This window comes from Ambystoma mexicanum, chromosome 5p (genome assembly GCF_040938575.1).
Source record: "Ambystoma mexicanum isolate Mex_15411 chromosome 5p, UKY_AmexF1_1, whole genome shotgun sequence".
NCBI classification, from domain to species: domain Eukaryota; kingdom Metazoa; phylum Chordata; class Amphibia; order Caudata; family Ambystomatidae; genus Ambystoma; species Ambystoma mexicanum.
This window is the reverse complement of record NC_090930.1, coordinates 634,789,229-634,817,012: the sequence shown is the minus strand read 5'-3', so window position 1 is coordinate 634,817,012 and position 27,784 is coordinate 634,789,229.

The following is a 27,784-nucleotide window of genomic DNA, read 5'->3' as shown; positions in this document are numbered from 1 at the left end:
CCAGCAGGGATGCCTTCGTCCAGACCCGTTTTCAGGGAGGGGATGCTCAAACAACAACTGTCCTTCCTCTCCCTGTGGATGTGGCAATCCGTGACCAGATTGAGCATGTCCTAGCTGGTGTGACATTGCGCCAATGTGGTATTCGGGATGACGTGCAGGGTTCTCGTGAGGGCAATGCATGTCATTTCGAATACCTGTTTGGGAGTGTCGCACTATTAGGACAGGTCATCGGCACTGGGTTGCTCCGTGTGCTGGATCTTCTTGCGACCCCCACCTCAACTGAACCTCTTATGCGCCAGTCATCCTCCATGCCATCTTCCCGCCCCAGTATCACCTGGGCCCCCGGTGGAGCTGCCCCTGAGCCAGGCTGGTGGAGGACACATCCCTGCCACAGTAGGGAGTCGGAGGTCCAGCAGGGGTGGCCACCCCACCAACTGGATGCCAGCAAATGGAGGTTGTGCAGGCATCAACAAGCAGGGCACGTGCATGGCGGCACCAGAGGATTCCATCAGCATGGATGTCGTCATGGTGTCAGAGGCAGTTGCATTGGAGGCAGCAGCAGGCTCAGTGTGGGAGACATCATGGCTCGGGTCCATCAACATCTGGGAGAAGGCATCAGCCGAGGTGCAGGAGGAACAGGACTGGGAGTGTCTTCTGTGTGGGAGTGGCAGTGGTTGGGCCAGCAGATATATACGGAGCGGCGGCGGGCAGAGAGGGCACGGCTCACAATGGTCAGGGTGGAGAACTCCCTACAGTGGGCTTTGAGGCGGGCCGAGTGCCTCGAAGCAACTCGCAGGGAGTTGGAGGATGCCACGGCTGCATCCCTGCAAGACCTTGTGACCAGGGAACAGGCCTGCCTCCGGGAACATCGACATACCACCACCAGGGAGGATGGCCTGCCTGTGGGGCATGGACAGGGGTTGCAGGGGTCCCCACTGTGGTTTTGGGATGCCTGCAGGGCATGGGGAGGGGTGATGGGCTGGCTGCAGGGCATGGTCAGGGGTGTATGGTGGTCCCGCGTGGCGTGGCCTGCCTACAGGGAATGGTCAGGGGTGTATGGTGTTCCCCCGTGGTGTGACCTGCCTACAGGGCATGGATAGGGTGGATGGGCTGCCTGCGGGGCATGACGAGGGGCGTGGGGGGGCCTGTGGTGTGGGCTGCCTGTGGGGCATGGGGAGGCACACCCGGGAGGGCACACACTGCCAAATCGCGTGTTATTCTCACTGACGTACCCTGGAATACACGTACCCCGCTCGCGCCAGTGAAATTGTGTGTAATTCTCACTTGCGTACCGTGGAATACACGTAGACCGCTTCCGCCAGTGAAATCATGCTTAATTCTCACTCGCGTACCCCCAGATTCACGCAGCAGTGTGGTGAGGAGCCACATGGACCCCCTGCAGCCAGCCCACACCACAGGGGTCCACCCTACACCCCTGTCCATGCCCCGCAGCCAGCCCATCACCCCTGGACATGCCCCACAGGCAGCCCATCCACCCTCCCCATGCCCCGCAGGCAGCCCATTCACCCTCCCCATATCTCACAGGCAGACCATCCACCCTCCCCATGCCCCGCAGGCAGCCCATAACACCTGGACGTGCCTCGCAGGCAGCCCATCCACCCTCCCCATGTCACATGAGGGCTGTGTGGCGTTTTTAGAGCGTTTTCGTGGTTGGGAGGCTGTATGCTGGTCCACTGGCCTTTGCGCCATGTAGGGGATGTTTGCAATGTTTTTGGCGCACAGGGCGGGGTTGGGGTGTAACTGGTGCTGCTGCAGGGTCGCTGCGCCACTCTGCGCCATGGCTGGTTGTAAGTATCCATGAATACGCTGTGTGTGAAAATGGGTTTTGGTACATGCGGCTGGTGCAGGCTGGCCCACACTCCCTCTCTGCACCAGATGCGTGCACTACTTCTATGCTAAATTCTATGAATTACCCCCAAACTGTCATCATGAAGCAATCATCAGAGCTTGAATATTCTGAGAATATGCTGAAATATATGTGGGTAGGTGTACTGGATGATGGTGTGATAAACACTTTAGAAGTATCATTTTACATATATATCATGAGGACTGTATTGGTCCAGAGTTGGATTTAGAGACACATTTGTACTTTGACCTTGACTTTCACTGTTGAAGAATGTGAAACATTAATTCCTGCAAGAATGGTCACTGAGAATGAACATATGGTTGAAATTAAGTCTATCAAGTTTTGGAAAGCAAGGTAAAGTCATTACAATTAAATAAAAGGTTTACGGCTTGCTTGATTGACAATTTCAATTTCTTGAACAGTAGCTTTAAAGACTTCTGAAATTGTGTGTCAACTGTCAAGGTAAGCTTTAATGTAAATTGAATCTAGAGTTCAGACTTATGAATTGTGTTATGGTAAGAGTTATGGTAGGAGTGCTGACATATGTCCAGGGAACTGCCACTGAGGTTCTTTTTGTAAAGTGTATCCATGCTATGGAGCTCCACCTTGTCAGAGGAACATGTGTACACATTATATGTTAGAAATATTTTGTGCGAAAATAGTGCAGTTTCAGGTGTGGTTAGCCAGTATTCGGACTGTTGTCTTTTAACAGTATGCAGTACTGTGAGTTGCAGTCTGTGTGTCAGTCTGATAGATGTTAGGAAATCCGGTTGTTTGATTCTGGTGAGTAGTTGTGTAGCTTTTACTTTTTCCAAGACTTTGCTAATAAAGGTGGGTTAAAAAGGGGACAACTACATATGGGAAAGCAAAAACAAGGGTAGATACATTTCCACTTCCCATGATATCTAAAATTTTGAATTGCATCGGATGAGCCAAATTGTTTACGACACTAGATTTGACGGTGGCATACCACCAAATTTCCATCACAGTGACAGCAGACATCTTATGAAATTCATTATTCCTTTCGGATTGTTGCGATGCCGCAGGATGCCATTTGGACGTGTGTCTTTTGCAGCAAATGTTCTAAGAGTCATGACTAACCTATTGAAAGGAGTGCTAGGAGTATTGGTGTATCAAGATGACCTAGTCCTATACTGCAAGAATCAGGAGGAACATAATCAAAGGTTATCAAGAAGGGTGGATTCACCATTGAATTAAGCAAATGTGTATTTATAGGGCCCGGAGTGGAACATATTGGAAATGTTCTCAACCAATCTGGTTACAAACCTAAATCAGATGTTGTGAACGTGGCAAGAGAAGCCCCAACGCCTTCCACAGTAGAAGGAGTCAGATGGTTTTTAGGACTGGAGGAATTTTATACAACATTTGTGAAAGGCTTCACAGAGATGAATAATCCTTTAAAGGAATTGACAAATAAGGGTGTGGTGGTTTCAAATGGAATAAGGAGTGTGAGAGTGCAGTAGAATGGGTAACAGCAGAAAATCGCAATGCATTCTGTTTGGGTGGGTATTCCTCAAAATGTCTATTGATAGTTTCAGTTCTAGGTGATTTGGTCGACATTATTTGATTGTGGTAGAGTTAATTGATTTATTTTTACTGGATGATGTTGCCACAAATATATTCAAAAGAGACCCCCCGCAGTGCCCCTTTAAACATCCGACATTAATTAAACCCACCACATACATATATTTGCGACAATACGCTTGGTAAAAAACGCTATGTATTCTACCGCAATCAAAGCAAATCAAATCTGCTGCAGTAAAAACTCCTAGTCCCTATAGTTACAACCAATGTAAGTACAAAGGGATTGGGTGCAGACTTATTTAATTAGTGGAAGGAGAAGAAAGGATTGTGTGTCATGCCTCAAGAGCAGTCAGCTGAGAAAAAGTATTCAGTGATCGATAGAGAACTACTAGCTTCTATTTGGGGTGTGGGAAGTACTTGTGGGGAAGGGCAGTAACCATACATAAGGATCACAGACCTCTTCTGGAGGTTTTCACAGTAAAAGGGCAACTTCCAGAATAGCTTGCTTATCATCAAGAACGATGGAGTATGAGTATACATTTACATACATACCAGGTGCAAAGAATAAAGTTGCACATTTTCTATCTCTTTTGCCTGTGCTGCAGCATCACCAAGTGTCCAGGGGAGAGCACCTGCTGCTGACAGGTAGTTGTCATGACGAAAAGGAGAAAGATGATGAAAATATTCTGGGATATGTAGCTCCTAGTGATATTGAAAAGAGTAGATAGATGAAAGAAGTCGACACTGATGAGATGATGGGAGCGTTGATGAGGCATGTGAGAGAAAGGTGGCTCAAAAAAGGGAATGTGCCTGAAATGTTCAAGATGAATTGGGAAATTAAGGAAGAACTATCAATAGAAGAACAAATGTTTCTCAGGGGTCAAAGATGAGTTTCAACCACAACCCTAATTGATAGTTGTATTGCACATTTACACGAAGGTCATCCAGGAATTAGATGCACACAGTGGAAAAGTGGAAGGCAAGAGAGAAATACTGCTGGCGATGTATGGATGTTATGATTGGGCATGAACGTGAGAGACTGCTGGATGTGCTTAAATTTGGATAAAGGAAATACAAACCTATAGTTGTCCAGTGACATGGACATTTTGGGAATAGTTATTCCCATATGACACAGGACATAATAAGAAGATATTTCTGTCAGAATAACTCATGAGGTGACCGGAAAGTATGTGATATAATTTCTGCAAGCTGTGTTCAGGAGTGCGGGGTGTACTGAAGAAATCATAAGTGACACTGGTCCACAATGTAGTTGTTATTTACTAATAGAATGTGCCAAGATCAAGGCAGGCAAATGGAAATATACTTTGGTGTACTATCTGCGCAGCAATGGTTTTGTAGAAAGAATCAACCTAGTAATCATTCCAGGCATTGAACGGGCTACACCTAAAAATATAAAGATAAATTAGGTCATTGCTGCAGTTTTGTGGAGTGTGAGGTCTGCCCTGTGATGCTGGAAATACATTAGAGGGACAGGGCCTCCCTGTTTTTTTTCTTTAGTCCTTTTTCATGTGTGTTCTGTATTGTTTTCCCCCCAGTGGTCCATGTCAGACTCCTGGCAGTGCAACTCTTCCTCTTTGTGGTTTGGTGTACTGGTCCTTGGGATACTCCTATGGCACCCATGGGTGGGGGTGCAACCCTGCACCCCTAGTGTATGTTTTTGGGAACCTGTGTGTGGCCCACAGAACAGGATATGGGCTGGTGCAGCTCCATGCTGAATTTGACAGGTGCTCTGAGTATTCTCCATTTTGGGATACCCAGGCCCTGCCATTGGAATCAGTTGATTCCTGATAGGAAACAAGATGGGCCCTGCGGCCTCTTGCTTTCTATTGCCTGTTACCTTCTGTTTCCCAAAGTCATGGGAAGCCCTGACTCTGTCCCTTCCCCGGACTGGCTGTTGAGTGGATGTTCCAAATATGTTATTGTGGGGAAGTCCAAGCCAGACTGGCTGGGGCCTTCCCAGTGACTGTATGTTGTGGGTACACCCTTGGGGTGGGACCTGGGTGAATGGAGTGTGTGACCAATATGCACTTCTTGTTATGGGTGTCTGGTTTCTGGTATGTGACACAAAGACTGAGACAGCCCTGCCCGAAACGGGGATAAATGCAGTGTGGAGTGCTGAATGGCAGAGTGCTTGTCCCAATACATATTCCTTGCTGTGAGTGTCTGGAGGGAAGAGAATGGCCTGAATGCACTGTGAGCATGATTGGCTGCCTGCCTGCATGAATGCCCTTCTGGATGATTGATTGCCTGAGTGTGACCCAGCAGAGTGAATGAGAGACCAAACAGTATACCTGGGGACCTCTCACTGATGGAAATCATTCAGAAGCTGAAGTTGATATTTGATGCTTATCCTTGAAGCCCAGCTGGAAGAAAAAGACTTGCTGCTGCATTTGCTTCGACCCGATCGAAAAGCTATCGAGTTTGTCGAGGACTGATCCAAGAGAAGACCTGGCTAGGACACCTCTTCCCCAGCTACGAGGGACCATTGTGCACTGCTAACATTCACCGAAGCTCCTTGGAAGTCAGCTTTCAAAAGACTGTCAACCAGAGATTTGACCACCGAGGAGTATGAAAAGAAGCACCAGACAGCCGTCCACCATTGTCGACCAGGGTTTGCAGGTTTGCTATATTCCCTGGAGGCCCGTCGTCGCCGTGTTGGCCAGAAGCGGAAACCCCTTGACGCTGAGCTGCTGACGACCGGAGCTGCAACGCTCCATTGATTGAGACACGTTGAATTCAAGGATGCTCTATCAGCACCACCAACCACTTTATTCCGCCGGAGAATGTCAAGGCCGTCGACACACTGAGGAGCATCCGCCGGTAGGTCTCCTGCCACCCGAAGACTGCAGAGACACCGACAACCCAATGCCCTTGCTGGGCCAAAGTTCTACAGTGACTCGTTGCGGCAATTAACTATCATCGTCGAGGTGCACCGCACGCCTCATCTTTGCAGGACATTCAAGATTGATCGTCTATGGGCACCGCCAGGACCGAAGCTGCTGCCTCACCGTCTTCGTTCATCATTTCTTCGAGGGATCTCGACAATCCGTCTCTCTTGCCATAAAGGGAACCGATCAAGAAAGATTTGTCAACGACCCGATGTCGAACTCTGCTATTACAGGTACGTTGGGGTGGTAGAACCTTTTTAGAGGGAAATAGACTCACATAAACAATATATGGAATGGTCTTGTATTATATCTTAATTTACAGGTTGCCCAGGTGGGGGGATCCTCATACAGAACAGTGCCTAGAAGTAGAGCCCCAGTATTCTGCCTACTGTTTTAACCAACCTGCTTTCCTCCTATGGGTATTGTTGGTTCACTTTATGAACTGATTTGTATGACTTTTGAACTAAGTACAGTTGATGCATCATTTTGATTATAGTTCATAATAATATCCAGGCAAACTGCAATACTCGAGATATATGTACACATCCATACAATGTATTAAACATAGAAATCCATTCAGAAAACAATATATATTTATAAATTGCACATTAACTCCATCAAATCTATTAATCATATTAAAATGGATGAAGTGATTCAACAGCCCAAGTACAGTAGCAGGAACTACACTAGAAGAGGGACTGTCACGCACAAACGCCTAAGCGTCACCCCTCTATGACGTCAGATGTAAACAACGATTTCAATACAAATGGCGACTGAGTTCTCTCCTTGCAGAACGCTGTCAGCCATTCTAGGAATTCCATCTGGAGAGGTCAAACACCAAGATATAAGGGTAAGGATTCTTAACATGTTACTTTATTCCCCCAGTGAATAATAGAACTAATGGCTGTTAAAATTCATTTAGTACTCAGACTAAATAGATTTTTTTATTTTCAAATCGTAGATGCTGATAACATATCGCTAGATACACCGCTCTTGTGAACTTACACTATCGCTTTGGAAACAAGACAGAATTACTGTATGGTAAGAGGCAACAACTTCTAAACTATTTTTGTTTCAATCAATAGTGGGGATGATATCCCTAATCAATCATAATAATTAAGCAATCATCTGTATTATTTTTTTACTTAGAATCATCGATTGACAATGTGTATAATATAAATACGGGAACCAAGGCTGACCATTAACAGACACTATTGATGAGTTACTATATCCTTGCTCTACACCTTTTTAACTAACAAATGATAGTTTTTGTTTCCTACTTTCCAAGCTGTTCATTGCTGCTATTTCTTCATTAACTTCTATTAACAAAATTGTCCTTTGGTGTTCCCTGTCTACATGTTCCATTAACAAATCTATCATTCCTCTAGAGCTGCTGATTAGATTTGCTTCCCACTTGTGTGCTAGATCATGGGCATCTTTGTTGCTGAAGTCAGGAAAAAGAAGCACTCTCAATCCTTTTGGGATTTTGTCAGTCTCTTTGTAATTAATCATTGAAGCTTTCTCCCAATATTTGTTGATTTCTTTTTTCGTAAGTCTTTCCAGTGTAAAGAATTTTTTTTGCAAGGTTTCTGATGTGGTGATACCTGGTCTGAAAGCATTACTTGTGCTCCCTTTAGGGGCAAATAATGCCACTCTGTCTTCCTCTCTTTCCAAAAAGTATTTCCTGACTTCAGCAACAAAGATGACCAAGATCTAGCACACAATTGGGAAAATAGTCTAATCAGCAGCTCTAGACGAATAATAGATTTGTTAATAGAAAATGCACACAGTGAACACTCAAGGGCAATTATGTTAATAGACCAGGTTAATGAAGAAATAGCAGCAATGAACAGCTTGGAAAGTATGCAACAAAATCTATCAAAAAATGTATGCAAGAATATCGGGATCAAATAAAATCATGAATGTCCAGGAAATATTTCCGAGATGAGAGAGTTTGTAGGAATGATTGAGTTTTTACTTTTCAGAGCAAATTTTACAAAAAGGCCAAGAGCTCATCCAGAGCTTCTACACCAGTTTCCACACCAGGCAGCTCAGAAATAGATTCTGAAACTGAAACACAAGCAGGAACCTGTTCCTCTGAAATCAACACAAGTAATAAAAATGTTGAGTCTACCACTCACAGGAAGGGTTATTTAGGGGAGATTAAATGATACAAAAAAGGCAACCATGCAATTTCAAACAAGTGAGATTTCACAACCCGCTCATAAAACATACATCAACAGTAACAATTTAATCAGAGGAAGAAAAGATTTATATATGGATATACGCATTCATACATTGTATTAAACATAGAAATACATTCAGACACTATGGTATTATCTTCAGCTAAATATTTCAAGCTAAAATCTCTGCATGATCAAAATAGTGTTTACAGTAACAAATACAGATCCAAATGTAAATCAAAGACTAACAAGATCAGTCTCATGCAAACAACCAGCAAGAAACCCAAACAGAATCTCATGATAAATCTATCTCATATGATCCTGTCATCATTAGAAGTATCAATCCTTAACAGAGGTTTCTCATTCTCCCCAATGACAGAAGCTAATATTATAGATTTTCAAATTGATCTATATAAGTTCATTAGGAAGCTCACATTAAAAAAAAAGTACCTTCACCATAAGGTGACCACATTCAAAACAGCTGAATGAACATTAACATCAAGCAGTCTTACCATCTCTGGCATTGAGAATACACATATTTTATTAACTTTGAATGAGAATGAGGACAACACCAGGGAAAAAATATGTGATGAATTCGGTATCAACCCTAAAAATATTGAAATGGGGGGACTAAAACCCAAATCAAAATTTGGTCCACAACTTACTTCAGAAAGTGTCATCGAAACATTCCATAAAGCAATCATCAGAGATATCCATTGTTATGGGGGAACTAAAACCCAAATCAAAATTTGGTCCACAACTTACTTCAGAAAGTGTCATCGAAACATTCCATAAAGCAATCATGAGAGATATCCATTGTTATATGGACAAAACTAAGACATCAGGCAAATACAGCAAACACAATCTTGATCATGGAGAGAATTTAGCTTTGAAAACCTTAGCTGAAGATAATACCATAGTGATTAAGGAGATTGATAAGGGAGGAGCAATAGTAATCCTCAATAGAGATGACTATATTTTAATGGGCAATCTACATCTAGCAACACCAGCCTGTTACAAAAAATGGACAACAAATCTAACTAAGTTAGTGGTACAGGAATTGACAAAACATATTCCCAAATGGCACATGAATACCTACTGACAGAGGATGAAAAAAGATGTCTTTCTTTTACGGCACCCACCATGCCCACTATCTATTTTCTCCCCAAGATTTATAAGGAACATGATCAACTACCGGAGGTCAGACCAATTGTCACTGGTGTAAGCTGGCAACAAAAGGGCTTTCCTCATATATTGACACATTAATCAAACAGCATGCAACCAAATCAGACTTATACATCAGAAATTCTCCAATATTCTTCAGATTTTGACAACCATGAACTGGCAGGCTGACAATCAATTAGCCACTCTTGATGTGAACGCATTATACACATCTATAGACCATAATCTAGCAATACAAGTGATAGACTACACATATGCACATTTCTTTGAACCTATAATTAATGCATCACATTGATATGATCAAGGAATGTTTACAATTCAATCTGAATAACAACTACTTTTTGTTTGATCAGGAGTACTACCGCCAAACTAAAGGGTTAGCCATGAGTGCCAAATATGCCCCAACAATAGCAAACCTATGCATGGGTCAATAAGAACAGACACATGCTCTTACAATAAAGTTTTTAATCATTGAATTTTTCTTTGGAAATGATGTATGGATAATAACATTGTAATTTGGAAAGGAACTGAAACAGATTTCCAGAGTTTCATTGGTAATCTCAATCTAAAGATGTTTGGCTCAGAACTGACAGGACACAGCGATAAGCTCAGTATAGATTTCCTCGACTTAAATGCATATGTTGAAAACAATAAATTATCGACAAAGACCTTCAGAAAACCTACTGAAGTCAACTCAACTCTATTCGCTTCAAGTTGCCACAAAAGAACAACCATCAACAACAGCCCGAAGGGTACATTTTTCCGTGCACGCAGGAACTGCAATGACAATACCAATTGTGATTGTAATGTGATTTACCCAATAAAAGATTCATTGAAAGGGGATACAGCACAGAATGTATATCTAAAGCACATAACTAAATCCAATCCATGAGCAGGGATAACATGCTTACAACCAAGACAGCAACAGGAAATAAACCCAGGAAGGTCAGTTTGATCACACAATACTCAGAAGATACCAATAAAGTGTACCAAATTGTTAACAAACACAGGCATATCCTTAGGATGGATGGCGACCTTACAGGGTGCATAGAGAATAAACCCACATTCATACACACTTGTGCCTCTACCATCAGAAATAGCATAAGTACTTCCTTTCTCAAACATTTTGAAACTCAGTCATCAAGTACTTGGTTGAAACCATGAACACATGGTTTTTACAAATGTAGCAACTACACTGTGTGAAAACATGCACCTCCCGACACAACTCAATAAGTTCACCACGATGGTACACTTGTTAAAATCAAAGAACTGATCAATTGCAGATCGAAATATGTAATCTATGCAATCATCTGTGTATTCAAACATATTTACATAGGAAGTACAATCTGGGAAATGTGTATCCCGATTTGTGAACACCTATCAAGTCTTAACTGACAAGACAAGAGATTGCATTTGTCGGTACACTGGCAAAGTAAACACCAAGTGGACAACAAAGTTGATATCATTGTTTATGGCTTATTCAAAGTTCAAACTGGGATCAGAGGGGGTGATCAAAAATCAATGTTAAGGTAAGGGGAATCGAAGATGATCTGTAAATTACGATGCTTAAAGATAGAACTGAATTGTGAACACAAAATGAATGTCTTTCTTTAAAATGACATTTCTAATGTCTGAATCAAGAACAGTCATGTGACTTATATTGAATATGTTGATATATCTAATATTCTGTTAATTTTGAGGAGTCTGGCCAACCCAAACACAGAATACTTAACAGATATACCAATATATATATTGGCCGAATTCAATTGAAGAACACAGATCCCCAAAGCAATCCATTTACAACAACACAAGATTCAAATGACAACAGTCATTACATCTAGTGTATTGAACTCCATACAGATCGTAGTAAAAACTAACAGGACCGCATAACACTATTTATAGTGTGCATTATATCCACTTCCAACCATTATTAGAAAATGAGATGATCCGCCAAACTTATTATGGCATTTTGATTATAGTTCATAAGTAGTATCCAGGCATACTGCAATATTCAAGATATATAAACACATTCATACAATGTATGAAACATAGAAATACATTCAGACACTATGGTGTTATCTTCAGCTAAAGCTTTCAAACCTAAATATTTTGCATGATCAAGATTGTGTTTTCAGTCAAAAATACAGATCCAAATATAAATAAAAGACTAACAAGATTAGTCTCACACAAACAACCATCAAGAAACCCAAACAGAGTCTCATAATAAATCTATCTCAAAAGATCCTGTCATCAACAGAAGAATCAATTCTTAACAGAGGTTTCTCATTCACCACAACGACAAAAGCTAATATTATAGATTTTCAAATTGATCTATATAGGTTCATTAGGAAGCTCAAATTAAAAAAAAAGTACCTTCACCATAAGGAGACTATATTCAAAACAGCTGAATGAACATTACCATCAAGCAGTCTAACCATCTGTGACATTGATAATAAACATCTTTCATTAACTTTGGATGAGAATGAGGACAAACCAGAGAAAATAAATATTTGATGGATTGGGTATAAACACTAAAATTAGTGACATGGAGAAACTAAAACCCAAAACAAAATTTAGTTAACAACTTACTTCAGAAAGTGTCATCAAAACTTTCCATAAAACCATCATCACAAATATCCATCATTGTATGGACAAAACAAAGACATCAGGCATCTAAAACAAACACAATCTTGATCATGCAGAGAATGTATCTTTGAAAGTGAAGGTGCCTGGTCCCAACATGATATGAACTAAACAAAATAAAGGATGCTTCCCAGTAGGGAATGTGGACCAGGAGAAAGAATGCAAGTTGAACAAAGTTTATATCAATAAAGATGTGCATGCCGGGAACTCTGCTTGCTGCCCTGAGAGCATTCTGACAACATTTACATGGGCAGCATATTATAAGGACAAGAAAAATCATTGAGGACATCATATTCCAAATGCACGACTCTACAATATCATTGGGCTAAATTATTAGAACTATATGGAACTGTAGGTGCTGACCGCACAAGATTTGCTGTGGCAGTGGTCTCACTCTTGCAGCATGTGGGTCAGCTTGGCTCATCTCCACAGGGTGAAGGTTGAACTTTGTTCTCAAGATGCCATTCTTCTAGCTAATCTGAACTCTCCGACTTTCTGACATCCACAGTGAAAGCAACTATCTTTTTCAGTCCCCCTTATTTTCATTTTAAGTATTTTGTATTTCCTTTACTTGTGAGAACACCTTGCTTTTTTGTCAAAACAGTGCCGGCTTTTCAGTTCTAAAAAGTCTCAGCTGCTGCAAAGCAGCATGTGATATTTGTAACATAATGTTGTCCCCATTCTCTGCTTAATTCAAAAGAGAACAATAAAGAAAACTACTAGATGGCTTCCAAGAAACCCAAAACGACACAACAATTGTCGGGGGGTTTCTCGTGGGGTCGGCTGGGCCTTCCGTGGACCTCCGGGCTGGGAGGCCCCAACTCCTCCCGCGTATCCCAAAAATGAGTATGAGACACGCACAAGAAGCAAGGTGGTTCTGCTGTTTATTGAATAATGGCAGGGATGGGTCTAGGATCGTACGCGTCCGTCCTGACTCTCGAAATTCGTGGGGCTCGCAGGCCCCTTTTTGCCTCAGTATGACGTGCTACTTGCGTCACCTGGGAAAGTTAGCAAAAAACCTATCGCCACTCTGGATTGGTTCCTCGAGTGGTAGGGTTAGTATAGCATACATAGAGACAACGCTGTTAGTGGTTAAGGGTCAGTCAGGTGGTATACTTGGGTTGTCCCTTCTATTAGATACTTGAAAATTGTTACACGAAGACCCCTAATGATTGGCTAAGGTTAATGGCGTCAGTGATGAGTGCCCCATGTTCTGATTGGTCCACTCGTGAGCCCCCCAGCCTGGGACCATCGTTGTTCCCAGCTCGCGGTGTACCTGTCATTTGCAACAATATGTAACTATGTGTTTGTGCAGACAATGCGTGGATTTGCTCATATGCCTGAGAGCAGACTATTCCCATCGCTGTAGGTGTCCATTGGGTCATTTCATTTTGCAGCCTGTGTCTCAAACGTGGGACCCAGGCGACTTCTCCCTCCTGGGTCTGGCACCCTGTCAGGTTTGGCTTGGTCACGTGAGGAGAGACCGTGGTTGAGGCAGAAATCTGCACATTTAAAGTTGTATTTTCCACTGTGTGTCTGGCTTAGCTTGCAGGTGTGACCTTGGCTTCGGCTGGTGGCATGCGAGTTGCAACATTGCCCCCTTGGCTGTCAGTTCTCGCTGGGCTCGTTCTGCAGGGTCAGCAATTGTACTCTTGCTCGTTCAATGTTCATGGAGGCCCTTGCTTGCGGCCTACTTGGGCCTGGTGGATAGGTGGGGATGTTTAATGCACGGCACTTTAAGTTGCGGTATCACATTGCTTCATAGGCAGTATCGTGTCTTCGTTGTATTTTCATCACAATGCAAGGGTTAGGAGAAGCGTCAGCAAGCATTTTAGATGAGTGCTTTGTGCGTCTTGCGTTTCTGCATTTTTGAAAAAACTATGTGAAAAATAATAAAGATGCGCGTCAGTGGGTGTGTCCGTCACCTACGTCATAGCACTGAATATGTTCTTCGTGTGGATTGGTGTGGGGGTGTCCAGTGTGCATGGTTGCACGGGTGTTCTGACAGTTGGCTAGGTCGTCATGGAATCTCTAACGTTGTGTTTATTTACTGTTGAAAGGTTTAGTCGAGTTCATCCATGCCGCAGGTGTCGGCTTGAGCAGGGGAGGCTGGTGGGCAGGCCGATGGGCATATCCGTATGTTCCTGTACCAGGGTATTTGGTCATCTGGTAGATAGGCAAATTCATCTCGTGGCGAGTTGTCTGGGTCACGATCCTCTAGGCCAGGGGTGCGAGGAGATTGGGGGGAGTCTTTTGTCCCATTCTCCCACTTCACACCCATGCTTTGTGACACTCCCAAAACAGATTTGATACAAAGTAATTCAATGGTTTTGGCTGTGCCTGTTAAATGGTTCACCATTGTAACAGGATCAGTAGCCTGACCCGGTCAGGAGAGGATGGGGTCACCTCTCAGCTTTAGGACAGATGCCTACCAGGAAGCAAAGGCCAGTATTACCTGATTTGGAGAATGTGCCAGTTGGGAGGGCATCGGTCCTCATCCTTATTGCACCAGCATGCTTGTACAGAGTACCAATGTCAATCACCATGTAACTGGCTTGCATCATTCTGGCCATTTCCTTCTGTCTTATGTGAGAACGTACATGTTTCAGCATGCCTAGAGGTAAGAGGCTGTCTGAGCAGCCTGATAGTGATGAAGAGTTACCATGTGACCACACACCAATACCATCTGCACAATGAAGCAAAGCCACTAGACAACACAATCTAGTAGACCAACACAGGTGTCAGCACATACATGTAAAGCTCCATAACGCTCCACAGAGACATTCCTCTCACCTGTTACTGAGCTGCTGAGGGGCTCTGTTGCCAGACCAATAATCCAACAAACATAGGTATCCCTCACAGAACTTGGGGCTTGAACTGTGAAGCTCACGACAGTGGGTCACCAATGACAAATGCATGGGGCATGCACCCATGAAAGGGGCATTGCACAACCCTGTTTCTATGTTTTTTTTCAACATGTTGTAAGACCTCCCCGGAGGGCAGGGCATTGAGCAGTTGGCCTGGGAAACGTTGAGGGGAGTGTAACCATTGGAATGGGAAGGGAGAGGATAGAAGGCGACCCAGGAAGCAGAAAGTCCTGGCTTGTTTGTGTGATGAGGTGGTGGAAGGATGGTGCATAGGTACATGGATGCATATTATTGAGTCAGTGTGCAAGTTGAGGTATTGGTTGGTGAAAGAAAGTGGTGCATGAAAGAGCATGTTAATGATTGGAGTGTTAGGAGAGAGTAAGTAGTGAGTGAGAAGGTGACTTAGACAGTGAAAGGAGGAGTGATTGAGGAAGAAGTTGGATAAGTGTTTGCAGTGTGGGAGAGTAATAGTACTGAAGAGATGGATGATTAGTAGAAGTGAGGAGAGGAGGGAGTTTGAGTGGTGAAAAGGGAGAGAATAGTAGTGGATAGGAAGAGAGTAATATTAGTAGTGTGCCGAGGAGTAGTAGTAGAACTAGTGGAAATGTGAGAGAGTAGGATGGAGTAACTTCAGAGGGTGAAGGTAGACTATGAAGAGAGGAACATTTGAGGGAAAGAGGGTATGTGATAGAAGAAGGGGAAATGATGGTGGGGTAAGAGGATGCAGAGTAGATGGGCAAAGGGAGAGTATCAGAAAAATATAGGGAGAGGAACAGGAGGGCATCAGTGGAAAAGATCTACATGGGAGTGCGTATCTGGAAGAGAATACCACCAGTGCATTGTATTACCTTGTGCAATGTTTGAGTACAGACCTCATAGATTGCTTCCTCTGTGAGTGTAGACAGATGAGATATTTTCCTTGTAGGCCCTCACCTTCAGCTAGGCAGTTGTTAGATAGTATGGGTTTCTGATCACTAGTGAGAAGTCTGGTGATGAGAGATGCCTGGATTAGGCAGGGACTGGCTATCCCTAATTTAGATAGAAAGGGACAGGCTTTAATTGAATGCAAACTCTTGAACCACCTTTTGGGGTTAGTGTGCTTCTGAAGCAATCTATAATATCATATGATAAAATACATATGCACAAGTTAAAAAACACCTGTTTTGGACACTTTATAACTTGAACTGTTGAATGAATTTTCACTAACCTTGCAAATTTTATTAATTTGATTTATTTGCAATCGTAAAGCGTCAAAGCCCATGGGCATCAAGGCGGTGTTGGGAACACGTTACGTGATACATATACTTGGCAGAGGAAAACATACACATAAGAATTAAGCAAAGAGGGTTTTAACAGAGAATAGTGAGGAGTGCTGAACTAAGCAACAAAGAGGGGCTTGTTGCTTCTGAGGTCTAGAGTTAGTCAAGACACAGTCAGATAAAGAGGGTGGTTTTTAGTGTTTTTTCTGACCAACCAATGTGAGCTCTCTACCATAACGAGGGTGGGAGGGAGTTCCATTGAGACACAGCTACAGACAGGAAGCTTGCCCCACCTCCTCTGGAATGCTTGTATTTCGATGGGATAATCCGGTGGGCGTAGGGGGCTCTGACCAGTCTTGTAGGATTGGCCATGACTATTGTCTGGACCAGTTGGCCGGTGCTGTGTTATGGAGGCATTTGTGGATGATGGTAAGGATTTTAAAGTTAATCCTTTATTTTATGGGGAGCAAGTGCACCTTTTTTCTTGCTGCAGAGATGTGGCCTTTTTTGGAAATGTTAAGAGCCGACCGTAATGCATTATTTTGTATTATCTGCATTTTTCAAATGTTTTTCTTGGCAGTGCCTGTGAATAGCACATTGCAGTAGCTGAGTCTCTCTCCGGTAATCAATCTAGCAATGGACAGGCAGCTAGTCGGTGTAAGGTATTGCCTAGCTGCATTGAGGAGCTTATCCGTGTAGCCAGAGGATGAAGCAATGGCATTTACTTGTTTAGTCAAAGAGAGGGTAGCGTTGTGGTGCACTCCCAAAGTTTTCACAGAAACAGTGAATTTGATGCTGTCGATCAGGGATGATGAATAGGGTGGAGATTGTTTTTTTAGCATCCTGGGTGATTCTCTTACCAAATTTCTGTTTTCTCATCATTTAAACAGAGGTTGTTCATGGCCATCCAAGAATGGATGGTGAGGTAGATTTAATTGATCAGTGTAGAATCTTATTCCTGTGAGCCGGATATAGGTAGAAGGATTTGTGTGTCATCAGCGTAATCAACTATGCTGAGGTTGTCCAAGAGGTCGAACAGGGGTTTGGTGAAAACATTGTACAAAGTGGGGGAGATGCAAGAATAGGGCGTTCGCCAGGTATGAGAAAACTCTTGAAGATCTGCCTTCGAGGAAGGAGGAATTCCAAGTCATAGCCTCCTTGTAGAAGATGGCTGCTGTAGTGAGGTGGTGGCACAAAGTTCTGTGATGCATCAAAGCAAAGGCGGCTGATAGGTCAAGGAGAAGGAGTAATGCTAACTTGCTGGTGTCTCTGAAATAGTCCAATTGATTTCCTGTCCAGCAGGGCCGATTCAGTTCTGTGGCCAGGTCCAAAGCCAGATTGGCATTTCCCTAATATTTGATTTGATTCGAGGAAGACTTGTATTTGTTTGTAGGCTGCCCGTTCCCGGATCTATAACAGGAATGGTACCGTAGCCAATGAAAGGTAGTTGTTCGGGGCTGCAGGGCCTAGATGGGTTTTTATGAGTAGAGGGATAACCCAGGTTTCTTTCAAGCTGGAGGGGACATAATTTGCAGAGAAGGAGGCATTAATGAAATGTGTGAGGAATGGGACTAGGATGTCTGTGCAGTCTTAGACAATAGATGGAGGGCATGTGTCACCTTTGCATCTTGATGGTTTCAGCTTCCAGATGATATTAGAGGTTAATTCTATTGAGATTTCCCTGATGTGCAATAAATTGGTAGGTGGACTACTGGTATTGGGATGTGAGGTGTTTCCTGAAATAGGAGCTTTGGCCTGATGAGGTTTTGTTTTGGGTGATTTTGTCCTGTAAGAGGTGAATTTTGGCCTTCATAGCAGATTGGATGCTGGTGCACCGTGGCTCATATTTCAATGGTGGAAGCGGGTGCGGGGGGCTGGGTTTCAAGTTCTCTAAGGATGCAGAATATTTCTTAAGTGTTGGAAGAGGCGTTAGCAATTCTCGTGCTGTAGGCTAATGATTTTCCGGAAATGATGGTGTTTTTGTATTCCTTCGCAAACTTGTGGAAATCTAGTTAGTTGTTGAGATTGTCTGAATTTTTTTTCCAATCAGCTTCGGCTTCTCATTTGTGAGAACGTAAGGCCTGGTGGTCTGGTGAGAACCATGCATTGATATATGCGATGGGTTTGGGTTTTCGTAAGGTAAATGGGGTTACTGCATTCACTGCATTGGTCAAGGTGGCAGAGTATAAAGCTGCTAGTATATTAGGGTCTGCTGAGGGTGTGGGCTCGAGGGAAAGGGGAGTGAGGTGGGGGGCAATGGTCTCCCTGGTTATCTTCTGTGAACTGTGCGTCCACATGGGGGGATTGGTTTGGATAAGGGCATAGGGGTCTTCACAGGCAGGAAGGAGAAGAAGATATGATGATCTGACCATGGGCAAGGGGTGTTAGCAGAGAGATGTATCTTAGTTTTAAGATCTGCAATCCAATCCAAAGTTCTACATTTGATGTGAGTAGGGGTGGTCTCTTTGCAAAGGAGGCAGCTTGGTGGTCATAGGGGTCATTCAGGCCATAGTTCAGATTCCGTAATATGATAGATCTGGAGGTAGGCTTAATGCTACTCCCTATGGTAAGTAGTTGGTCTTTTTTCGAAACTGCCACTGGGGTCCAGTGGGCGGTAGATAATAAGGATGTTAATTGAGTCATTAGGGGAGGAGGATAGTGTGGTGGATAGTGGCTCATAAGTGAGAGGTGTAATGAGAGGTCTAATGGGAAGGGTGTCTTTAATGATGAGGGCAACACCTCCTCCTCTAGTACCGAGTCTGTCACTTCTCTAGGTGGAGAAGCCCTTGGGTATGGTTATGGCTAGTGCTAGAGCTGGGCCAGAGGCTTTATGTAGCCAAGATTCATTTATGGCAAGTATATCAAGGTGTTGTGTAGTGATTAAATCGTTGCTGTCTGGAGCATGTGCTGAGATACTTCTTTCATTAATGAGGGTGGCCGTGGTGGCGATGTGTTATTCGCTTGCTTATGGGAGGCTGGTATTGTGTGTTAGGGAGAATTCTCCAGAATGGCTAATTTCCCTTACCTATTGAGTACTTCAGCAGCTTTGCTGGATTTCTGGGGTTTCATATTTTTACCTGGTAACAGTGTGAGCCTTTTTCCCACTCTTACATGTGTTTTGCTATGTGTTATAAATGTTATGCTCATGGGCTATGGAGTCTCACCCAATCCATAGGCATCATCATTTTGCACCTTTTGTGACACAGGGTTGTCTTTTCAGACTTCCCTTAAAACTCGATTTTCTGGGACTGTCTACTGTCTCCCAGAACATGTAAGTTGCCATTGACTTTATTAGCCTTTTTAAAATTACAGACCCAGTACAACCTATCTTCCAATAGAGTACTGGAGGGGTTAATAGTTATCCCCTTTTGTCTGATTCTCATGGCACATTTTTATGTTCCCCATTCTCTAAGATTTGGCTGGTGGCAGTGGTATCTACCATTTTTATTCGACCGCAATCTATGAAAATAGCCTCAGTACCGTTAGAGGCTATGGTAGTAGCCTCAAACTCTAACCCGCTGCACCCCTTTTATTTTATTTTGGTTCCGGTTGGGTTTATTCACCATTTCTTTTTGTAAAGGTCTTTCTTGTGTTTTATTCTGCGTGCCAGACTAGGTTTGGTTCCTTTGTTTGCCTTCCTTTGGCAGGCTTCTGCACAGAAGCCCTCCTTAGGCGCCTGAGTGTCTGAGTGGGCAGGATGTGATGGAGGGGTTTGATGCCCCTGCACAGGCTCTCCTTGGAGACCCAAGTCACACTCTAGTTTGATTGGCTAGGTAACTGTCCTGCCAGGACAGCCACCCTGCTGTGTGATTGACAGCCAGGCTGTGTGAATGGGGGGATTTGGTGCATAAAAAGCCAGTCTCTGGGACTGGAAGGCAGAGTCGCCACTGGATCAAGAGAACCGAAGAGAAGCTGAAGGAAGACGACTGCTGCAACTACTGGACTTCCCGATGAAGCCCTGCTGCAGGTCTGAATCACCCGAAACTTTGACGACAGAGAAGATCTGCAAGGAATCTTCTTCCCTTGAGCTTGGTGGTACCAACCAGCTTGCCAAACACCAAACGTCGGTCTCCCTCTCCTGGTAGAATTCACTGTGCATCGCTGCATCAAACCGTATAGCAAGAAGGAACGGAACTTGTTTGGGTTTTAAGGAGCGCACCTTTTATTCAATGTTTTGCTCCGCTGCTTGCTTCTTCCCTGGGCACTGCAGGACCCTCCAGACATCCTCCTTCTTGTCACCACGACAGTCACTTCAGGAACCGTGAGCCTGCAGGAACTGCCAGGAACATCTGCCTCAGCTACAGCATTCTTCTCCATTTAAGGTACTGTGCTAATCCAGTCGTTCGTTCCATCTGACCACACTGAAAGTGCTTGCAATCTTTCGCCTCTCTGAAGCCTTGTCCTTCCCTTCTCCTTTGAATAACTTTTCCTCCAACCAACTTTGTTTTAAACTCTTGGCAAAGACTTAACCGCAAACTACTTTGAACTGTGTGATCCTCTGCAAAGACTCAGAACCATTAACATTGGCCCAGACCTGTTGACTTGAATTCTAGTTGTGGTAGCCTTTTCTAGATTGCCCTGCCTATAACTTGTTTGTGTTGTTGATTTTGGATAACCTTGCCTTTTTCTCCCTTTTAAATTACTGGAGTGCCATTTTGCTCACACTTCATTTTGAGCTTAACTTGTCCAGAATTGATTGGGTGTTGTGTAATGTATTAAGACTGTGATTTTCTGCTGATTTATGATAGTGAACTGTTTTTTAACCGATGGTGTAAATAAATGTATATTCTTTTACTCAGAAACCTTAAATCAGTGTTTGCTTGAATCATAGTAATTGCTGTCCCTTGTGTAACCTCTTGTACTGCTCACTTTACTCTTGAAATAAGTCTGGCTGCTCAGCCATCACTACCACTTTACTGTGCAGTACAGGCTTGTACCAAAGGTGACATTGTACTTACACTTGTAGTCTTAATTGTGTGTGGTGTTCCCAAAGGGTACTGCATATGATTTTGCCTAACATTGTGCTTGCCGGGGCAGAGCTAGAATGGTAGGGCTGAATCACAGGGAGTATCTTAGGGACCAGACTCTGGGTGGAGTGGCGAGGGGAAGGTGGATGGGTTGTGGTGTGTTTTGGTTAACTGTAAAGGTAACCTTTGTAGCGGGGTGAGTGTTAATAAGTCTATAAGGCAGAATGTGGGGTGGATGTGTGCATTTGCGCAACGCTTTGGGGATCTGTTTGGTGCAATGAAAGTGAATCAGGGGTGGGATCTAATGCCTAGGCGGGCTTTCCGTATTTCATTAGTTGGAGCTAGGCATGGTGAGATGCCTGTGCAAGTCCAACTATTACTTATTATAATGCTCGGGAAGAGCTTGTTTCTTTCCATTGGTACAATAAGGTTCTGGAGTAGAGGCACAAGGGGAGGCTGATTGTATGCACTTTTGGTCAGCATATCATGGGTCCTGTTTGTTGGGGGGATGACTTATGTGGCTGATCAGTGTGATCTGTGTGACATTGTGTGATCATTTCTTCTGGGAGATTTCCATCAGGGAGATGCAAAAGATGGTCAGTATTCGTACTCGCAGCACAGTGTGTTGGAAGAGCCGGTTGCAGCTTAATCTGTTGGCCGCGACGTTCTACCTGTGTAGTGCAAGGTAAGGTATAAGCTAAGGGGTAAGGGCGGACATGAGCTGATCAGAGGGAGTGTGGCCTGATGCTATCAGTAATCCTAGAGTCTCAGTCTTGCGGTGGGGTTGGAAGTGGTGGGGAGAGTGTGTAAACTGAGGTTGATAATTAACATGTTGCAGTGTCTACGGTAGCAAGCAGGCTCGGTCCGATAGTGATACAAGCTGGCAGAAACAGTGTCGGTATATACCGTGTGCATGAAACAGTAACGTATTTTAAAGGAATGGGACAGATAATTCCATGCCCATTCATTATTGCTGCAGGCTTACCTTGGTGACCCGAGAAGCTGGCTGATGTAGCTGAGAGATGAAGACCGCATGGCAATGGTGGCAAGCAGCGGAGAGAGCGACACAGAGCTCCTGCACCTTTATGTTTTGCCCCTCTCGTGATCCCGGCTCTGCCATCCGGTGAACAGGGCTTGCTGGAATTGGCAATCTTGCCGTGTTGTAGGTTGTTGCTGCTGGGCAATGGGTTTGTGCAATTTCCAGGGTGAGGGAGAAGTCTTGAGGGTTCTGGTGCAGACCCAGGTTGCAGCGGAGCTGCAGAGAGCTCTTGCACTCTTCAGTTATATGTAAAATGATCACACTCTGTGCTCTCAGCGAGCTGATTGCTGCTTCAATATGCCCTCATATCTTTTCACCCATTTTGCATTGCCCTGAATGGACCTGGTTTCTTCCCCATGTCCCCCACCACCCACTTTGAGATACACTTTCTATCTGTCCCTCCGCCCCCAGCTGGCCACACTTAACTTTTCTACTTTATATGGTATTTCAGTTCCTTATCTTCCACGTACAGCTGATCCTAGAAATGGAAGACAGGGTCATGATCATGATCACCACATTTGTGAAGTGCATAGGTGGCAGTTTAAAAATAAAAATAAAATCAACTTACTAGTAGTACCTATGGGCTCAGCCCCAAGCTGCTAATAGCAATAACACCATGCACGTTGGGTGGGTTGGTTTGTAACGAGTTGTGGTAGATCTCTTTCTTCGGCAGGGGCCTCCCTCTGGAAAAGCCTCCCTAAAACTTAAGAAGAACCATCTCCGGTTCCGGAAGCACCTCAAGACCTTCCTCCTTGCTTCTGCTTTCTCTCCTCCTCTCCCCTGCTGACCTCCTGACTGAAACTGCTCTGGTCACCTGGCTACCCTCTGATCTCAGGCCCAGGGCCCCTCCCCTGCCAGCTGCACACCTGCACTACCTCCAGGGCAACCCCTGTACTTGGGGGTTGTTTCTGTATCTCTACAGTCCCCACCAGCTCTTGACACTTGATGTCTGCACTTACCTCTGCACTTGCCACAAGCTGGCCGCACTTTTACCTATTGTTTTTATTTATTTTATTTATTTTTTACTGTTGATCCTATGAATTGCACTACCCCCTCTCCCGCACTTTCCCTTTCCCTCCTGCCCTTGCACAATCTAATGTCACCTGGCCTAGTAAGATTGTTGTCATTGTCTTCCCTCTGTTCCTCCTCCCTTGCCTCATCGCGCCTTGAAACACTTGTGTATAGGTGCCATATCATATCTTATCGTAATTGCACCAGGCCCAGTGTTAAGGCATTTGCTTCACTTGGGCTTATAATTTGGCCATTCGGAATTACTGTTACTGACAGTGTGTCCATCATTGTATGAGCACATGGCCATGTACCATTCCACCTGGTGGTAACAGTAATTCCACCTGGACGAATAACCACCAAAACCCAATAACAAGTGCTAATTCAGCCAATATTTGTCAGAATTGTTATTAAAGCAACCATTAATTGAAAGAATTGCCCTAAATGTAGGCATTACCGAATGGTGGAATTAGCGGCAGGTAGAAATAGCGTCACTGTGAAAATAGGAAACTACATGGTGGCCATTTTTTAAATTCCCTCCATTGAATGTGACCTTTTCCAGCAGCCATCTAAATTAGAAGGAAAGTGAAATCATGTTGGGTGACAAATCCAAAACAAAATAGCCATGATTGTAACTGTGCAAGTCTAGGTTCACAGAGGTGGAGCTCACTATAGTTGCGGAACAGAAAGTGCCTCATGTTGACCAGCTTTTTGAGGACAGTAGATAGAAGAACACCAGCATGAGGCCTATATCTGGACAGAAGTGTACAGCAAGATTGTGGCAGTTGGGACAGTGCCCTGGGACATCGCTGGACTGACCTGAAGGGCAGGATGCACAATATCCTAGCACACCATCACAAGGAGACAGCAGCCACAGGAAGAGGTACCATGGAGCCACCTAACCTGAAGCCCTGGGGGAGACAGCCGGTATTATCTTCCAAATTGCAGAGTTGGGGGGTGTTGGATCCACTGTGCCTTGTTAAATACCTGTTTTTTCAAGGTGTTTGATGCTCCTCACCCTACTGACCCTGGGGGCGCCAATTCACATGTACAATAGAGTATAGTAATGCACAGGATACAGGGCAGGTCACACCCCATAACAGTTCACATGCAGTGAGAGAACACTCTTCGGCATACCATAACAGTAACATAAAGTGTGTGACATGCAGCCTGAATGGGCCACTAACTCTCTATAGACATGAACCATCACTCTCACATCCAGGCATTCACCAACATGAAATGTATTGGCCTACACTGACATATGTGGGCCATTTGTAACCAATCCAGTCCCCAGTAAGTAGCAGCGAGGCCTGTGGAGGATACATGAGCCATCAGTGAAGGTGCACTCCATATAAAGTCACACCACAACTCACCTCTATGATCACCCCCTTTTCCCGCGCCACTATCCCTTTAGCCTCACATCACCCAATGCATCCAGGTAGACAAAAATCATTACCCTTACTGTCAGCACCAGTGAGATCCTATGTCCACAAGATAACGTTGCTGGCAAAAACAATCTTTGTAATACATGCCATCCTTTCACTAGCTGCATGAAACCTAGCTATGTAGTCCTAGGGCTACCTTGTGTATCCTCCACACCCTTACTGACAAGAACTGGATTCTCTGGCCTAAAAAACCATCAACTGCAATGCACAAACAACCCCCTTTGCAATTAGCAATTGTCAATGCTCCAAGACTCTGGAACACCCTCCCTCTCACCATCTGACTTGCCCCATAAGGTGTACAGTCGAGGAAAGAGCTCAATACCTTCCTCTTTAATGAATGACTGCTCTTTAACAGCTAGGTCCACACACCCTGCATGTTCCACCATACTAGAGACTCTGTGATCTGCTTTAAAATGTATTCCCCCATGCTGCCATTTGCACACCCTCCCCTGTTTGCCCCCTGCTCCTTTTATCTCTGGTTCCCTCACTGTGTTCTTCCCCCTATGATTATAAAGAGCTACGTTGCTTCCTGAAGCTAGGTTCACGCTCAATAAATAACCTCAATAAATACTGTAACTTATTTGGCTTTCCATTTTCCTCTAGGGCACAATTTAGCATACAGAAGAAAACATGGTGGAGGAAAGTGCTCCAGTGCATTTCTCTCATGAAGGTCCTTAAGAGGAAATTGTGTGCATACTCTCTCATTCCATGAATTGAGATGTATAAGTTAATATAAGTTCACAATGTTATATGGGTGTAAACTGAATCCTTTTAAGAACAGGACATTTCTAGATGCACTAGAAGGACTCATTTGGAAAGCAGTGCTGGGGCATCCGAAGTTGACCCCAATTAGTGTCATTCGACTGGAATTGGGCATTACCCTATGGTGGGCCCAGTATATCAAAAGAAGTCTGGTTCTATCACACAAGATAAAGACGTCCGAAGCACCGAGTCTGGGGTATTATCTGCATGATTTCTTAAGAAATAAGCTTCACTCAGTACCTTTCTTGAGTAAATTCAACAAACGCAGTCTGGCCTTTGAAGAATTAATGGAGTGGAAAGCGCTAGATTCTGAGCAGGTAAAGATTAATAGGGTACTACGACGGGACAAAATCATGGATGAGACAGATTTGGAAAGACTACAATTATTTAAAGGAAAACAAATCTATTATGCCGCTAGGCTGAAAGTGAGAGAGTATGAGGCCAAATCCCCATCTCAGGAGAGTAGGGACTGCTACTTTAAATTCCTTCTTAATGCTCTTCCCACATTAGAGGTTATTGGCCCTAGGCTTGCCCTCCCAGGAGAACTATGAGGGTGCAGAGCATGTGGCCAGGCTCGATCAGAATCATTATTCCATCTGGTTTTGGAATGTCCTTTCTGCTTGAGTGAGAGAATCAGGCGGTTTGGCCCTTGCTTGAACTCAACCTCATCAGTCTTGACGTCCTCTCTCTGGGATAGAGTCATGATGGCCTCAAACCAGGCCATGATACTCAGTTTGACTAAACTACTGAGTATAGTTTTCAATGAGCTGTCAAAGATTCTTCATCAGGGCGAATGCGATTTGTGAGAAACCTAGAATAGTGTATGTTAAAATGATGCTCTCTATTTACTCCTACTGTGGATGTCTAAGTATGGTCAAGTTTTGCAGTGCACGTATTTTTTGACTTTGTACTATGTATATTGTATGGTTATTATAAAATAACGTATTGTAAAAGTTTATTGTAAACTGATAAAAACAAAAACAATACACTTCTTTCATTAAATAATTATCTATTGCAGGTGACACTGGCAATCAGCTGCTGCCATAGCTGATGACACCATTCAGAAATCCTGCTACACCACAGGAGGTGGTGTAAAATCAAGCACACATACAGGAAAGAGTGAGCTGGCCTCTCCTCCACTTCTCTCCCTTTCTCCTCTCACCACCATGGCATTCACCCTATCCACATGCCAGGCACACAGTGGCATTAAGATCAGAATAGTGATCCCACTACGGATGATGATGATGGCAATGTAGAGGGTGGGCCTTGTGAATCTGGGGGGGGGGGGGACTGCTGCATGACACACTGTCAGCAGTCCCCCAAAACACACTTGACATGATTAGGCAACGACTCAGCGAGATGGAGCAGAGGCAGAAGTGAATGGATGCAATGGCACACAATTATTATTTTTTATTATTATTATGATTTTTATTGAGCACAGACCTAACGTCGAGGGGCAACTGCAGAATTTATAGAATTATACAATACACAAGCAATTGGATTGGGGCACTCTCAGGCAATGAGTAATGGCATTCAGGGAGCATCAAGGAGTGTTGCAACCACTGTGGAGAGGGGGAGAAGGAGATGGGCAGATGCCAATTCCTGCCACAGTAGTTTCCCAAAAGGTGCAGGAGTTTGCATAGTCCATTTTCTCCAACATGGAGACCATTCCACTTAGCATGCAGCATATTCATGGGGTGGTTTACATGAGCTCCATCTCAGCCACTGTTAGGGAGAATTCTCATTCTATGGCTAATTTCCCTTACCTATAGAGTCCTCCAGCAGATTTGTTGGATTTGAAGGGTTTGTTTCTTTTCACCTGCTAAGAGGGAGGCTCTTTTTCACACTCTTAGGCATTTTTGCTATGTGTGTTCTAGGCTATTTTTTGTGTTTAATGCCTATGGGATCTTTCTCAACCCCATAGGAACCATCTTTATTCGCATGTGCTACACCGCACCCTCAGTGCAGTGACACAGGGGTGTCGTAGCGACCCCCAAACATAGACTCCATACCCTGGGACTGACTACTGTCTCCCAGTGCATGTAAAGTCTCCATTGACTTTACTAGTCAAATCCTATGAACTAAACCAGTACAACCCATCTTACTAT